This window comes from Syngnathus typhle, linkage group LG12 (assembly GCF_033458585.1).
Source record: "Syngnathus typhle isolate RoL2023-S1 ecotype Sweden linkage group LG12, RoL_Styp_1.0, whole genome shotgun sequence".
Lineage (NCBI taxonomy): Eukaryota > Metazoa > Chordata > Actinopteri > Syngnathiformes > Syngnathidae > Syngnathus > Syngnathus typhle.
Genome location: NC_083749.1, coordinates 12,113,101 through 12,128,691, shown reverse-complemented (window position 1 = coordinate 12,128,691; position 15,591 = coordinate 12,113,101). Strand labels below are relative to the sequence as shown.

The window sequence follows — 15,591 nt, the reverse complement described above, 5'->3', positions numbered from 1 at the left end:
GAGCATTATATAGATGAATCGATGTATATCGATGTATCGTTACACCCCTAGTTGTCAGTGATAACCGCGGGTCCGGCGCAGCTGGCTGGAAGTTCGGTGATGGCCGCGGGTCCGGCAATGCTGGGGTGAGCCCCGATGGTGGCCGCGAGTCTGATGGCGGCCGCGGGTCCGGCGTCGCTGGAGCGAAGTCTGATGGCGGCCGCGGAGCCACTGGCGCCGGGAGGAACTCCGATGGCGGCCGGGGGTCCGGTGTTGCTGGAGCAAAGTCTGCGGAGCCCGTGGCGCTGGAACAAGCTCCGACGACGGACTGGATCGGGCGTCGTGGCGGGAGCTAGTGGAGGAGATTGGTCCAGGCGCTGGTCGCTGTGATGGTCGGATCGTTCTGTCACGGATCGGTGGAGCAGGGTGACCAAATGCAACTTGGACCAGGGTTTATTGAGGGAAAATGTAGTTGGGAGGATAGGGGAACAAGACCAACAGAACCGGCAAACTAACATAACATACCGACCGACAGACTGGCCAACTGAAACAGAACTGACAAAGACAGGAACCAAGAAACAATACATCAACGATCCGACGGGAGTAAGGGGCAGACAGGACATAAATACAAGACCGGTAACAAGAGGCAGGTGACTGTGATTACCGTTTTTTTCCATGTATAATGCGCAAAATTTAACTAATTTATTGTCCTAAAATCTGGGGTGCGCATTATACATGGGTACAATTTAAAAAAAAAAAGAAAAAGAAAACTTTATTTTTATTTTTATTTTTTTAAGAAAATCATAGTACAACAAAACCAACAACAGGACTGACCGACAAAGTCGTGGAACAAAAAGACAGAAACCAAACAGACATCATGACAGTAACACATGCAATGATCCGACGGTGAGCGTGGGGCAGACAGGACTTAAATACAAAACACGTTACATTGATTGAGGTGACACAGGAAGGGAGGGGCGACGCGAACAGAAACTATGGCAACCTAGACACATAGCAAAACTGGGGACGAGACATGACAAATCTCTCTCGAAATAAAACTTGAAATCACCTTTCTTCTTGTTTGTTGTCAATCGCGCATCGCATTCAGCCATCCTGCCCAACACACTTAGTCAGTAAAATTCATAATTGACGACACGTCGTTTGATGCGATGGTGAAATCCTTGATGGTGTGTTATTGTCAAATATTGTTTGTTTTTTAATCTCCATCGCGGACCGGATGTCATACGGAGGCAGTATGACTGCGCATGCGCACTATGGATCCGATGCGCAGAACGGATGCGCAAGACACGTCAGCTATATAAAGAGCGAGAGTTGTTTTCTTCCTATTAGTTTCAATTCACAGTTTAATTTGCAGTTTCAATCAGCAAATAACAAAATGCGTATTACAGGTAATATTTTATTTCACAACACTTTGCCTTTTTCCTTTCGTCTCTGCTGTTCACTTCAAACACGCTCCATACGAACGCAATGCTCTCGTATCAGACGCTTGCTCGATCACCTGCTCGTTTGCTGTCACAATGTACCCTACACAAATCCGAAACATTTGTTGCAGCTCCGAGTCACGACGAGGGGCAAGTTTTGGTTTCCAAGGGTGTTTTTATTCCTCTTCAACGTCTCTCCCATACAGAGCCGCCTTTTTCACGTCCGCACGCCTTTTTCACATGTCCGCACTGATCGCGGTGGTGCCTTTACGGGCAGTCGGAGAAATCAACGCCAACAAAAAAAAATTACATCCAGCCTAGTTAAGACCATACCAAAGACTATAAAAATGGGACCCATTGCCTCCCTGCGTGTGTGACGATCATTGGGACTTAAAAAAAAAAAAAAAAAAAATGGGTGCGTATTATACATGGGTACAGGCTTTTTTCCAGCATCAACATGCCATTTTTAGGGTGCGTATTATACATGGGGGCGCATTATACACGGAAAAAAACGGTACATTGATTGAGGTAACACAGGAGGGGAGGGGCGACGCGAAAAGAAACCATGGTAACCATGGTGACGAGTCGTGACAATATTCAATTGAATACACTACAAAGACAACATTTAATGCTCAAACTCATAAACTTTATTTTATTTTTCAAATAATAACTTCATGGCTGCAACACGTGCAGTAGAAGTTGGGAAAGGGCATTCTTTAACACTTTGTTACATCACCTTTCCTTTTAATAACACTCAATTAACGTTTTGGAAGAGAGGAGACTAATTCTCTCAACTTCTCATGTGGAAATCTTTCCCATTCTTGCTTGATGAACCGCTTCAGTTGTTCAACAGTCCGGGGTCTTCCCTGTCGTATTTTACGCTTCATAATGCGCCAAGTCTGGACTGCAAACGGGCCAGGGGAGAACCTGGATTCTTTTGCTTCGAAGCCACGCTGTTGTAACACGTGCAGAATGTGGCTTGGCATTATCTTGCTGAAATAAGCAGCGGCGTCCATGAAAAAGACGTCGCTTGGATGGCAGCATATGTTGCTCCAAAATCTGTATGTACTTCTCAGCCTTCACTGAAGTCCAGTCACCCATGCCAACCGGACTGTTATCAACGCAAAGTTCAAAAGCCAGCATCTGTGATGGTATGGGGGTGCATTAGTTCCCATGGCAAGTCCGCTTCCTCTTTGGTCAGGAGGACACGATGTCCAGTGTTTCCAAAAACAATTTGAAAAGTTCACTCAACAGACCACGAAACATTTTTCCATTGTCAGGGATGAGAATTTTCCGCAGCTCTGCGGATTTCCGTGTTTTTTTCCATCAAAAGTATTTTTGTGAATTGTGTAAATCCGTGACCTATGGTCACGAGCTATGGGTTGTGACCGAAAGAACAAGATACAAGCAGCCGAAATGAGTTTCCTCCGCACCACCAGACTCACCAACAGCTTCATACTCCAGGCTGTTAGGATCCTGAACTCTCTCCCCCTTTCTGAGTAGTGTCCTGTACTTTCCGCTATGCTTACTGTCTGCTGTATGCACACTGGCTCAGTTTTGCTCCTCTTATTTATTGTGTTGTTTGTTTATTATTTATTCATCGCTTATATTATTTATTTATTATTTATTATTTATTGTTTGTGCCTTCTTGTTTTTATTTTGTGTCGTCTACTTGTATGTCTATCGTGTACTATGTCTCGTCACCGTGGGATAGAGGAAACGGAATTTCGATTTCTTTGTGTGTCTTGACATATGAAGCGATTGACAATAAAGCAGACTTTGAGGTTTTTCAGTTTCAAATTTACGCACCTGCCTACTTTTGTTTACGTAACGATTGCACACTTTCAGAAAATCCTATGAACTTCATTTCACTTCTCAAATATCAGTTTGTCTGCTATATGATCTATCGTATTGTCACGTTTTTTTCCATAGTTGGGGGGGGGGGCACTTATACTCGGGAGCGACTTATATGTGAAATTATTCACAAATTTTTACTTCATCATTAACCCATTACTTACTAGTATAGTTGATCAATGTGTGTGTGTGTGCTTGAACACAGGGCGTTGTGATGCGAAGTGCAGTGGTGTTGGAGTAGTAGTGCTCGTAGTTAGTGCATGTTGCATGCTTCTTCCTGCTTGCTACCTTCTGCTTTCAGCTACTGCCGCCGGCTAGCCCCCTGTTTCCGGGGGCGAAAAGAGGAGTCGAGTGCGTAAGTCTCCTCAGCTGGTACATAGCCTCTCCACTGTCAAGACTTCTGCATGCCTCCTCGTGGCCACACATGGTAACTGGGTGCCTCACGGCTCCAGGCCAAATTGCAGGGGATCGATCGGAGGAGCAACAGTGGGCCCCTAGGCGTGACGTACAGGCCCACCGGCGTGTGGATGTCCTGGCACCCGCTAACCACTGTCCCAGCTATGGGGGAAATAGCACCCCCGCTGCCTTGTGGGTATCGTCTGGAACGAAAATGCTAAGGGAGCAAACCCCGACAGGAAACCCGGCTCGGACTCCGTTAGGCAGAATCCTGCTTTAAAAAAACATTGTTCTGGCGACTCCTGCAGCCAACCTGATGCCAAATGTATCGGTTCACCGTTCCTTTGGATGACAACAGGAAGGCCGAGAGGGAAGCCCTGATGCCTGGGAAACTCAAGGCTTCCATAAAACTTGCCCAGGCTTCTTGCGCACTGGAGAGGCTCACCAGCCACAGCAGACGCTGTGCAAAGAACACCTAAACTCCAGACACAAGAAATGTATGGTCTTTCGAGACTGTGATGCCGATGATGAGTTGAACACTTCACATGTTATTTTTACTTTAAACCACATGATGGCACACTATGGCTGTGGAATAATTGGAGCCTCACTGTCAACTCCTCCAGCCAACCTGATGCCAAATGTATCGGTTCACCGTTCCTTTGGATGACAACAGGAAGGCCGAGAGGGAAGCCCTGATGCCTGGGAAACTCAAGGCTTCCATAAAACTTACCCAGGCTTCTTGTGCACTGGAGAGGCTCACCAGCCACAGCAGACGCTGTGCAAAGAACACCTAACCTCCAGACACAAGAAATCTATGGTCTTTCGAGACTGTGATGCCGATGATGAGTTGATCACTTCACATGTTATTTTTACTTTAGAAATATCATCATCTGAAAACGGCCTTCGAAATAAAGCACCCTACCTTAAATCAATGCACGGCTGAATAACATAAATAACATGGAGAATTCTTAACACATACTGTAAATATCTTTTTAGAACAGCTTTTATTATTATAACAATTTTAATAACAAGGTACAAGTGTACATATTGTAAATATGTTTTTAAAATTGTTATTATTATAACGAATTTTCTATAACAAAGTATAACACTCTTAATCCTTTGATGCACAACATGGGTCTAAAAAGACCTGGTTGAGTTTATATTTGATATATCTTTGCAATAAATTAATTCCACTGTATGGTACTCAAGGAATTCCTCAATTACTGTTTTTTTCCGTGTATAATGCGCCCCCATGTATAATACGCACCCTAAAAATGGCATGCTGATGCTGGAAAAAAGCCTGTACCCATGTATAATACGCACCCAATTTTTATGATTATTATTATTATTTTTTTTCTAAGTCCCAATGATCGTCACACACGCAGGGAGGCAATGGGTCCCATTTTTATAGTCTTTGGTATGGTCTTAACTAGGCTGGATGTAATTTTTTTTGTTGGCGTTGATTTCTCCGACTGCCCGTAAACGCACCACCGCGCTCCGTGCGCGCATATGAAAAAGGCGTGCGGACGTGAAAAAGGCGGCTCTGTATGGGAGAGACGTTGAAGAGAAATAAAAACACCCTTGGAAACCAAAACTTGCCCCTCGTCGTGACTCGGAGCCGCAACAAATGTTTCGGATTTGTGTAGGGTACATTGTGACAGACAGCCAACGAGCAGGTGATCGAGCAAGCGTCTGATACGAGAGCATTGCGGTCGTATGTTGTACCATGACTTTCTTTAAAAAAAAAAAAAAATAAATAAATAAAATAAAAAATTTAAAAAAAAAAAATAAAATCTTTTTGTACCCATGCATAATGCGCACCCCAGATTTTAGGACAATAAATTAGTTAAATTTTGCGCACTATACACGGAAAAAAACGGTAACTAGTTTTTGACGACCCTACAACCTTATTTTCATTGTTACATTTTAAGTTTTTGAACAAATAACGTTTTTGTATCACTACCCCTCTAATGAGCAACTTGGGTCTAAAATGACCCGTATCCATTTTCTATGGTATTTCATGTATGGCTGAGTATTTCAATGCTGCAGGAAGAAGCAGATGAGGAAGATGAGGAGGCAATTTTTCCAAATTTAGAGTGTGAGGTTTCTTATGATGACCCACAATATTTGCCACAGGGTGAATTTGTTTCTGGGAATTCATCCACCGTATTTTTGGACTATAAGTCGCGTTTTCTGTCATAGTTTGGGTGGGGGCGGGCGACTTATACTGAGGAGCGATTTATGTGATTTTATTTCACAAATTTTCAAAATTAAAAAAATTACCGGGATGTAGCAAGGGATTACTGTAGTTTGAACTGCAAGTGACGGGCGCGGCGGTTGTTTACATAAAGGACAAAGGATTCGATCACGGGATGACGAAGGCCCCACGTACTACCGGCATCATTAGTGGCTTTGTTTGTAAGTGACACGGAGGACGAAGAGTTTGAAGGATTGAATGATTTGGAATGACACAGAAGGTTTGAAAAAGTATTATGGCTTTTACACACGCCCGGTCCTACTCTACGAAGCTCTCTTTCACCTCCGTGGATGGAAGTCGGGGGCCGGCGCTCGGCCGGGTGGCTGTCCAGGGACGGTGGACGGCGCTCGGATATGGCTTTTACGCACGCCCGGTCCTATTCTATGGAGCTCTCTTCCACTTCCGTGGCTGGGAGTGCCACCTCCGGGATGGAAGTCCACGCCGCCACACGCCTGGAAGTCCACGTCGGTGCTTGGGACCGTGTGGCGGTGAACTATTTGTTATAGTTATTTGATATACCGTTTTTTTCCGTGTATAGTGCGCCCCCATGTATAATACGCACCCTAAAAATGGCATGCTGATGCTGGAAAAAAGCCTGTACCCATGTATAATACGCACCCAATTTTTATGAATTTTTTTTTATGAATTTTTTTTTTTTTCCCCAATGATCGTCACACACGCAGGGAGGCAATGGGTCCCATTTTTAGTCTTTGGTATGGTCTTAACTAGGCTGGATGTAATATTTTTTGTTGGCGTTGATTTCTCCGACTGCCCATAAACGCACCACCGCGCTCGGTGCGCGCACGCGAAAGAGGCGTGCGGACATGAAAAAGGCGGTTCTGTATGGGAGAGACGTTGAAGAGGAATAAAAACACCCTTGGAAACCAAAACTTGGTGATTTCAAGTTTCATTTCGAGGGACATTTGTCACGTCTCGTCCCCAGTTTTGCTATGTGTCTAGGTTGCCATAGTTTCTGTTCGCGTCGCCCCTCTCTTCCTGTGTCACCTCAATCGATGTAACGTGTTTTGTATTTAAGTCCTGTCTGCCCCTCGCTCACCGTCGGATAATTGCATGTGTTACTGTCATGATGTCTGTTTGCTTTCTGTTCCTGTCTTTGGTAATGACACCCTGTCTTTTTGTTCCACGACTTTGTCGTCCAGTCCTGTTGTTGGTTTTGTTTTCTAAAAAAAAAAAAAAAAAAATTAAAAAAAAAAGAGAATTAAAAAAAAAAAAATTTTTTGTACCCATGTATAATGCGCACCCCAGATTTTAGGACAATAAATTCGTTAAAATTTGATTTCGTGTAGCAACTTGTATATGTTTTTATCGTTATAGTTCAGTAGTTAATAAAGAGCCGTTTACCAAATCCACGTCTTTCCTGGTTCTTTGCTAACGCTACAATAAAGTTACGTATATACTAATCTGTGGAATAACGACGAGGCTGACGTCAGCGGCGCACGCGCGGCGTTGTTGACAAAGGACGAGGAATTTGATCGATGGATTTAATGATTTGGAGTGACACAGATGGTTTGTTAATATTGTTGTTTGTATGATAGTTATTTGATAGGGGTGTAACGATAAATCGATACACATCGATTAATTGATATAATGCTCTACGATTTATTGGCATCGATGCTAAACGTAAACATAGAATTTATATCGCCTATTGATTGATATATACTTCACTAGGGGTGTAAATCGCGGGTTTTGTCACGATACGATATAATATCGATACAAAGAACTACGATACGATATTTGCTGATATCTTAAAGCCTGCTGCGATTCATTCACGATATATCGCGATATAGTGCTCTATGATCGATTTTTTTTTTTAATAAAAAATATAAAACAATATCCTGATTTATAACAATTCATATGCAAAATCAACAAGGTACTGCAAACTATTTAGGAAATTACAAAGTGCTTCCAATTGAATGACTTGAAGCCTAAAGGGGAGCAAATTTCCTCGTCTTTTTAGACACTAGCCATAGCACCAGCCCAGGAGCCGCGTACTAGTTGTCGACTCCCCTTTCACGTGCCTGCTCTGCTCACAACACAATGCCGCGCACTGCTCCCTGCTCCCGGAAAGAAGAAGCAAGCAACAATGAACTGGATTTCAAAATAAAGTCGCGTCTAATGTCCGAAGTCAAACACGGCGATATAAATCGATGTTTACGTTTAGCATCGATGCCAATAAATCGTAGAGCATCATATCGATTAATCGATGTATATCGATGTATCGTTACACCCCTATACTTTACATATCGTTATATGTCTGTGGAATATTTAGATGACAGCGGCGCATACGTGGCATCGTTTCCATAAAGGACGATCGATGGATTTAATGAATTGAAGTGACACAGATAGTTTGATAAATGTGTTATTTATGTAATAGTTATTTGAATAAGCTCAGCTCTTCGTTTGTGTTTGTCACGTTGACATACCTATCTTTTAGCCTGTTGTTGCTCGTTCATGTCTGTTCTTGGTGTTGGATATTGTCGAATAATTTTTCACTTAATCGTGCATTTTATGGCTAATGCGACGTATATTCCGGAGTGACTTTTAGTCTGAAAAATACGGTACTTTTCACAAAGAAGATTCATCTGATGAGTCGTCGGTATTATAAAAGGAGTCTTCTGAAGAGGAAACTCAGACCCAGTCTGGCAGACTGAGTAAAAAGCAATCTTACTGGGATGAGAATCCTCCCACTCATGGCAGAACCAGAAGCCATAACATTCTCAGGAGCTGCCCAGGACCTACACCTGGATCAACAGCTGTTTCACCAAAAGATACCTGGGAAATATTCATGAGTGACAACATCATTGAGGGGGTTCTAAAATTCACCAACTTAGAGGGACGTCGAACAGCAACAGCAAGAGAGAAAGAGTGGAGAAGCGTAGATAAAGATACATTTTTGGCATTTTTGGATTTGACCCTCCTTGCAGGGGGGGCAGAAGATCTGGGATGTGGCTTTACGGAAGCTCTGTTTCTGGATCCCCTGCAGAATCCATTTTACAAAGCCACCATGGGGCTGAGGAGATATAAAGATTTCTGCATCACATGGCACCCTTTAGATACGTGTGGGACTGTTTCCTGGAAAACTACAGAACACGGTTCAGCCCCAGTGACTGTGTCACCATAGATGAGCAGGTTCTACCTTTCTGAGGTAGGCAGGTGCAAGTTCCGGCAATGTATGCCAAGACAGCTTGCAAAATATGGCATATGTAATAATATAGAAACTGTTAGTTCATAAAGTATGAAAAGAAAAATAGAAATAATGATCAGTGGTGACAAAATACACGATATTTAAAAGATATTTGGAACATTCAATCATAAAATCATGTACTGTCTGTATGCACACTGGCTCTTATTTGTTGTGTTATCTGTTTATTTATTATTTATTATTACTCTTATTATTTATTTATTTATTAAAAATAGAAATAATGATCAGTGGTGACAAAATACACGATATTTAAAAGATATTTGGAACATTCAATCATAAAATCATGTACTGTCTGTATGCACACTGGCTCTTATTTGTTGTGTTATCTGTTTATTTATTATTTATTATTACTCTTATTATTTATTGTTTGTGCCTTTTTGTTGATGTTTTTTACTTTTGCGCTATGCATGCTGGCTCCGTTTTGCTCCTCTTATTTATTGTGTTATCTGTTTATTTATTATTTATTCATCACTCTTACTATTGATTGTTTGAATTTTTGCCTTCTTGTTTTTATATTGTGTTGCGTACTTGTATGTCTATCGTTATGTGTCTCGTCACCGTGGGATAGAGAAAAACGTAATTTCGGTCTCTTTGTGTGTTGTGACATATGGAGAGATTGACAATAAAGCTGACTTTGTCTTTGACTTTGAAAATAAACTGATTTCAAAGTCAAAGTCTGCTTTATTGTCAACATCTTCACATGTCGAGACACACAAAGAGATCGAAATTACGTTTTCCCTATCCCACGGTGACAAGACATATTACACGATAGACATACAAGTAAACGACGCAATATAAAAAACAAGAAGGCACAAACAATAAATATAAGGGTACCATTTTTTTCCGTGTATAATGCGCCCCCATGTATAATACGCACCCAATTTTTATGAATTTTTAAAAAAAAATCTTTTTTTTTATATATTTTTTTAAGTCCCAATGATCGTCACACACGCAGGGAGGCAATGGGTCCCATTTTTATAGTCTTTGGTATGGTCTTAATGTGGATGTAATTTTTTTTGTTGCCGTTGATTTTTCCGACTGCCCGTAAACGCACCACCGCGCTCTGTGCGCGCACGTGAAAAAGGCGTGCGGACGTGAAAAAGGCGGCTCTGTATGGAAGAGACGTTGAAGAGGAATAAAAACACCCTTGGAAACCAGAACTTGCCCCTCGTCGTGACTCGGAGCCGCAACAAATGTTTCGAATTTGTGTAGGGTACATTGTGACAGACAGCAAACGAGCAGGTGATCGAGCAAGCGTCTGATACGAGAGCATTGCGGTCGTATGTTGTACCATGACTTTCTTTAAAAAAAAAAAAAAAAAATTAAAAAAAAAAATAATAAAAAAAATAATAATAATTAAAAAAAAATTGTACCCATGTATAATGCGCACCCCAGATTTTAGGACAATAAATTAGTTAAATTTTGCGCACTATACATGGAAAAAAACGGTAACAATAAATAATAAATAAATAGATAACACAACGAATAAAAGCCAGTGTGCATACAGACAGTAAAAGTACAGGACGCTACGCAGAACGGGGGAAGCGAGTTCAGGATCCTGACAGCCTGGAGTATGAAGCTGTTTGAGAGTCTGGTGGTGCGGGAGCGCAGGCTTCTGTACCTCTTCCCAGAGGGCAGAAGCTCGAACAAAGAGTGAACGGGGTGACTCACATCACTCACAATCGTGGTCACCTTGCGGGTGAGATGGGAGGTGTAAATGTCCTTCAAGGAGGGGAGCGAAGCACCAATAATCTTACCAGCCGTGTTCACTATGCGCTGCAGGGCCTTCAAGTTGTAGTCAGTGCACTCGCCACCCCAAACAGCAATACAGCTGGAGAGGACGCTCTCAATGGTGCCGCGGTAAAATGTAGTCATGACGGCCGGAGGGGCGCTCGCTCGCCTGAGTTTCCGCAGGAAGTACAGGCGGCGCTGGGCTTTCTTTGTCAGTGATGCGGTGTTGGTGGACCAGGGGAGATCCTCACTTATGTGCACCCCCAGGAACTTGGCGCTGCTCACTCTCTCCACCACAGCACCGTCGATGGTCAGCGGCAGGTGTTGGGTGTGACCCTTCCGAAAGTCCACAACAATCTCCTTGGTCTTGTCGACGTTCAGCAGGAGGTTGTTGTCCCTGCACCACGTGGCCAGAAGGTCAACCTTCAGCCTGTATTGAGTCTCGTCTCCCTTGGTGATGAGACCCACCAGAGTCGTGTCGTCAGCAAACTTCACTATACGGTTGTCGCTGTGGGTTGCAGTGCAGTCATGCGTCAGGAGGGTGAAGAGCAGCGGACTGAGCACACAGCCTTGGGGGGCCCCCGTGCTCAGCGTGATGCTGGCAGAGATTTTGTCGCCAACACGTACTACCTGTGGCCTCTGACAGAGGAAGTCCAGTAGCCAGTTGCAGAGGTAGGTACTGAGGCCCAGCGTGTCAAGTTTGCTGATGAGGCGTTGTGGCACAATGGTGTTGAAGGCAGAACTGAAGTCCACAAACAGCAATCTCACATAAGAGTCCCTTCTCTCCAGGTGGGTGAGGGCCGAGTGGAGGGCAGAGCAGATGGCATCCTCAGAGGACCGTCAAAAGATAGAACAAATAAAAACTCAGCCAGCATGAAATACCATTGTCAATGAATGCGGGTCTTTTTAGACCCATGTTGCGCAGTAGAGTGGGTGTGCATATGTTGCGCATCCAAGGGTTAAATGTGTTTTTAGAACTCTTATTATAACATTTTTTTATGAAAAGGTACAAGTGTATACACTGCAATTGTGTGAACACTCCCTGCCTTCTGTTGACAAGTGGGCAACATTCGTGCCATAATTCCTCAATTTTAAAAACCAATCCGTGATGTAGTGAAACCACAATAAACGAACTGCGATGTAGCAAGGGATTACTATAATTTGAACTGCAACTGACGACTAGTCCGGCGTCAGCGGCGCACACGCGGCGTTGTATAAAAATAAAACTCACCATTACGTTGAATTAGTGGGAGCATTGAGTTTGTTTCTCAGAAACGAACCGGTCCCATCTAGGCGTAATCGGAGACAATGACACCCGCAGTGGTTAAGGTTTGTCTTTTAATGCAGGATGCTTGGTCTCCATGTGCCGAAACAGTTTTGAAGGCTTCATTGCCTCGTTAGCCAGCCTGTTGCCACATATTATGCAGAGTGGGCTTGGCGCATCAGAGTCACCTGTGGCGATAAATCCATATTATAAGTAGGACTCCAGAAATGTTCTTTTAATAGCAGCTTTCCTTTTCTTAGAAGTCGTAGCCTCTTCTTCTTAAAAGTTAAAGTTAAAGTCCCAATGATCGTCACACACACATCTGGGTGTGGTGAAATTTGTCCTCTGCATTTAACCCATCCCCATGTGATTTTAATCCATCCCCTGGGGGAGAGGGGAGCAGTGAGCAGCAGCGATGCCGCGCTCGGGAATCAGTTGGTGATCTAACCCCCCAATTCCAACCCTTAATGCTGAGTGCCAAGCAGGGAGGCAATGGGTCCCATTTTTATAGTCTTTGGTATGACCCGGCTGGGGTTTGAACCCACAACCTTCCATTCTCAGGGCGGACACTCTACCACTAGGACACTGAGCTGGTATAACTTCAGTGTCCTCATTGGGCTTTTTTTCCCTTTCCGAAGCTTTCCAAACATCTCTGTTTCTTGCTCGTATTTGCTTGCTTCGCAGGCTCGACTGAGGGTATAGCAAGGGATTACTGTAATTTGAATTTCAAGTGACGTCAGCAGGGCAACACGGCGTGGCGCGGCGGTTGTTTACATAAAGGACAAAGATTGATCACGGGATGACGAAGGGCCCCGCGTACTACCGGCATCATTAGCGGCTTTGTTTCTAAGTGACACGGCGGACTTAAAGATTTGGAGTGATACAGAAGGTTTTAAAAACTATTATGGCTTTTACCCACGCCCGGTCCTACTCTCCGGAGCTCTCTTTCACCTCCGTGGATTGAAGTCGGGGGCCGGCACTCGGCCGGGTGGCTGTCCAGGGACGTTGGATGGGGCTCGAACATGGTTTTTACGCACGCCCGGTCCTACTCTACCAAGCTCTCTTTCACCTCCGTGGATGGAAGTCGAGGGCCGGCGCTCGGCTGGGTGGCAGTCCGGGGACGGTGGATGGGGCTCGGTCATGGCTTTTAAGCATGCCTGGTCCTATTCTATGGAGCTCTCTTCCATTTCCGTGGCTGGAAGTCCACGCCGCCACACGCCTGAAAGTTTGTTTTGTTAAATAAAGAGCCGTTTACCAAACCCACGTCTTTCCTTGAACTTTAACACTACAATATAGTTATATAGTAGATCTGTGGAATAACGACGAGGCTGACGTCAGGGCGCACGCGCGGCGTTGTTGACAAAGGAGGAGGAATTTGATCGATGGACTTAATGATTTAGAGTGCACAGATGGCTTGATAATACTATTGCTTATATAGTAGTTATTTGATATCTAATTTATATATCGTTATATGGGCCTGTGGAATATTTTGAAGTGCAAGCGCCGTCAGCTGCGTGCCCCCATTGTTGACAAAGGACGATCGATGGATTTAATGATTTGGAGTGACACAGATGGTTTGATAACATTATTGCTTATATAATAGTTATTTGATATATAATTTATAGGAATGTAACGATTCATCGATACACATCGATTAATCGATATAATGCTCTACGATTTGTTGGCTTCGATGCTAAACGTAAACATCGATCTATATCGCCCGTTTCGGACCTCGAACATTAGACGAGACTTTATTTTGAAATCCAGGTCATTATTGCTTGCTTCTTCTTTCCGGGAGCAGTGCGCGGCGTGTTGTGTTGTGAGCAGAGCAGGCACGTGAAAGGGGAGCCGACAACTACGCGGCTCCTGGGCTGGTGCTATGGCTAGTGTCCAAGAAGACGAGGAAATTTGCTCGCCTTTGGGCTTCAAGTCATTCGTTTGGAAGCACTTTGTAATTTCCTAAATAAAGAGTTTGCAGTACCTTGTTTATTTTGCGTATGAATTTATAAATTAGGATATTGTTCTATATCGATCGTAGAGCACTATATCGTGATGTATCGTGAATGAATCACAGCAGGCTTTAAGATATCGGCAAATATCGTATCGTCAGTCTTTGTATCGATACGATATCGTATCGTGACAAAACCCGCGATTTACACCCCTAATAATTGATATATCGTTATATGAGCCTGTGGAATATTTTGAAGTGCAAGCGCCGTCAGCGGCGCGCACGCATTGTTGACAAAGGACGATCGATGGATTTAATGAACTGGAGTGACACAGAGTTTTATTAACGTGTTATTTATGTAATAGTTTCTTTAATAACTCTGAATTTTACGTCAGGGCCGTTCTCAGCTCTTCGTTTGTGTTTATGTTACGTTAGCACTATCGTTTAGCCTGTTGTTGCTCGTTCATGACTGTTCTTGGTGTTGGATTTTGTCGAATAAATTGCCCCCCAAAATGCGACTTATACTCCGGAGCGATTTATATATATTTTTTTCACATTTTTGGGCATTTTATGGCTGATGCGACTTGTACTCCGGAGCGACTAATAGTCCGAAAAGTACGGTACATATATTTTTTTCTGTGCGGCTTGGCGGCCCGGTACCAAGTGACCCCACGGACCGGGAATCGGGGACCCCTGGAATAGCACATTACCAATATGGACGAGATTCCACTCGCCTTCAATCTTGACATGAACCGCACTGTGGAGAAAACAGCCACCAGTACAGTGTCTATTTGCACCACAGGGAAGGAGAAGTCAACATTTAGTGTAGTTCTCGCCTGCCAGGATAATGGGAAGAAACTTCCGCCAATGATTATTTTTAAGAGTAAAAGCTTGCCATAAAACGACTTTCCAACCGGTGTCGTCATCAAAGCTAACTCGAAGGGATGGATGGATGAGGACAAGATGGGCGAGTGGCTGAGAGAAATTTACATCAAGAGACCGGGGGGCTTTTTCCACACGTCTCCATCCTTATTGATTTACGACTCAATATGCATTCATATCACAGATGGTGTCAAAAAACAAGTGAAGAAAACTAATTCGGTGTTTGCCGTCATTCCGGGTGAATTAACTAAAGAACTCCAGCCGCCTGATATTGGTGTCGACAAGGCATTCAAAGATAGAATCGAGCTGCGTGGGAACAGTGGATGGCAGAATGGGAACACACAATCACCAAAACAGGGAGACAGCGTCAGGCAATTTATGCCATTATCTGCCAATGGATCGGCATCTAATGGATGCATGACGCAAACCCAGTTTAATGCAGTAGCTTCTATTCTATGCGCCTTTTAATCCGGTGCACCCTATATATGAAAATATTTCTAAAAACACTCAATAAAGGTGGACCTTATAATCCTGTGTGCCTTATAGTACAGAAAACACGGTCGTTGACTTTTGGTCGCCACCACAGGCTATATGTTGTTGTTGCTGTTTTTTAAT

The 15,591-nt window shown here is 43.6% G+C and overlaps 1 protein-coding gene across 12 annotated transcripts in view; it reads left to right on the top strand.

Moving 5' to 3' along the window:
• Nucleotides 1-15,591, top strand: part of mvb12ba (multivesicular body subunit 12Ba) — a 106,871-nt gene that overhangs the window by 60,045 nt on the left and 31,235 nt on the right. The gene's annotated exons all lie outside the window — the stretch shown is intronic.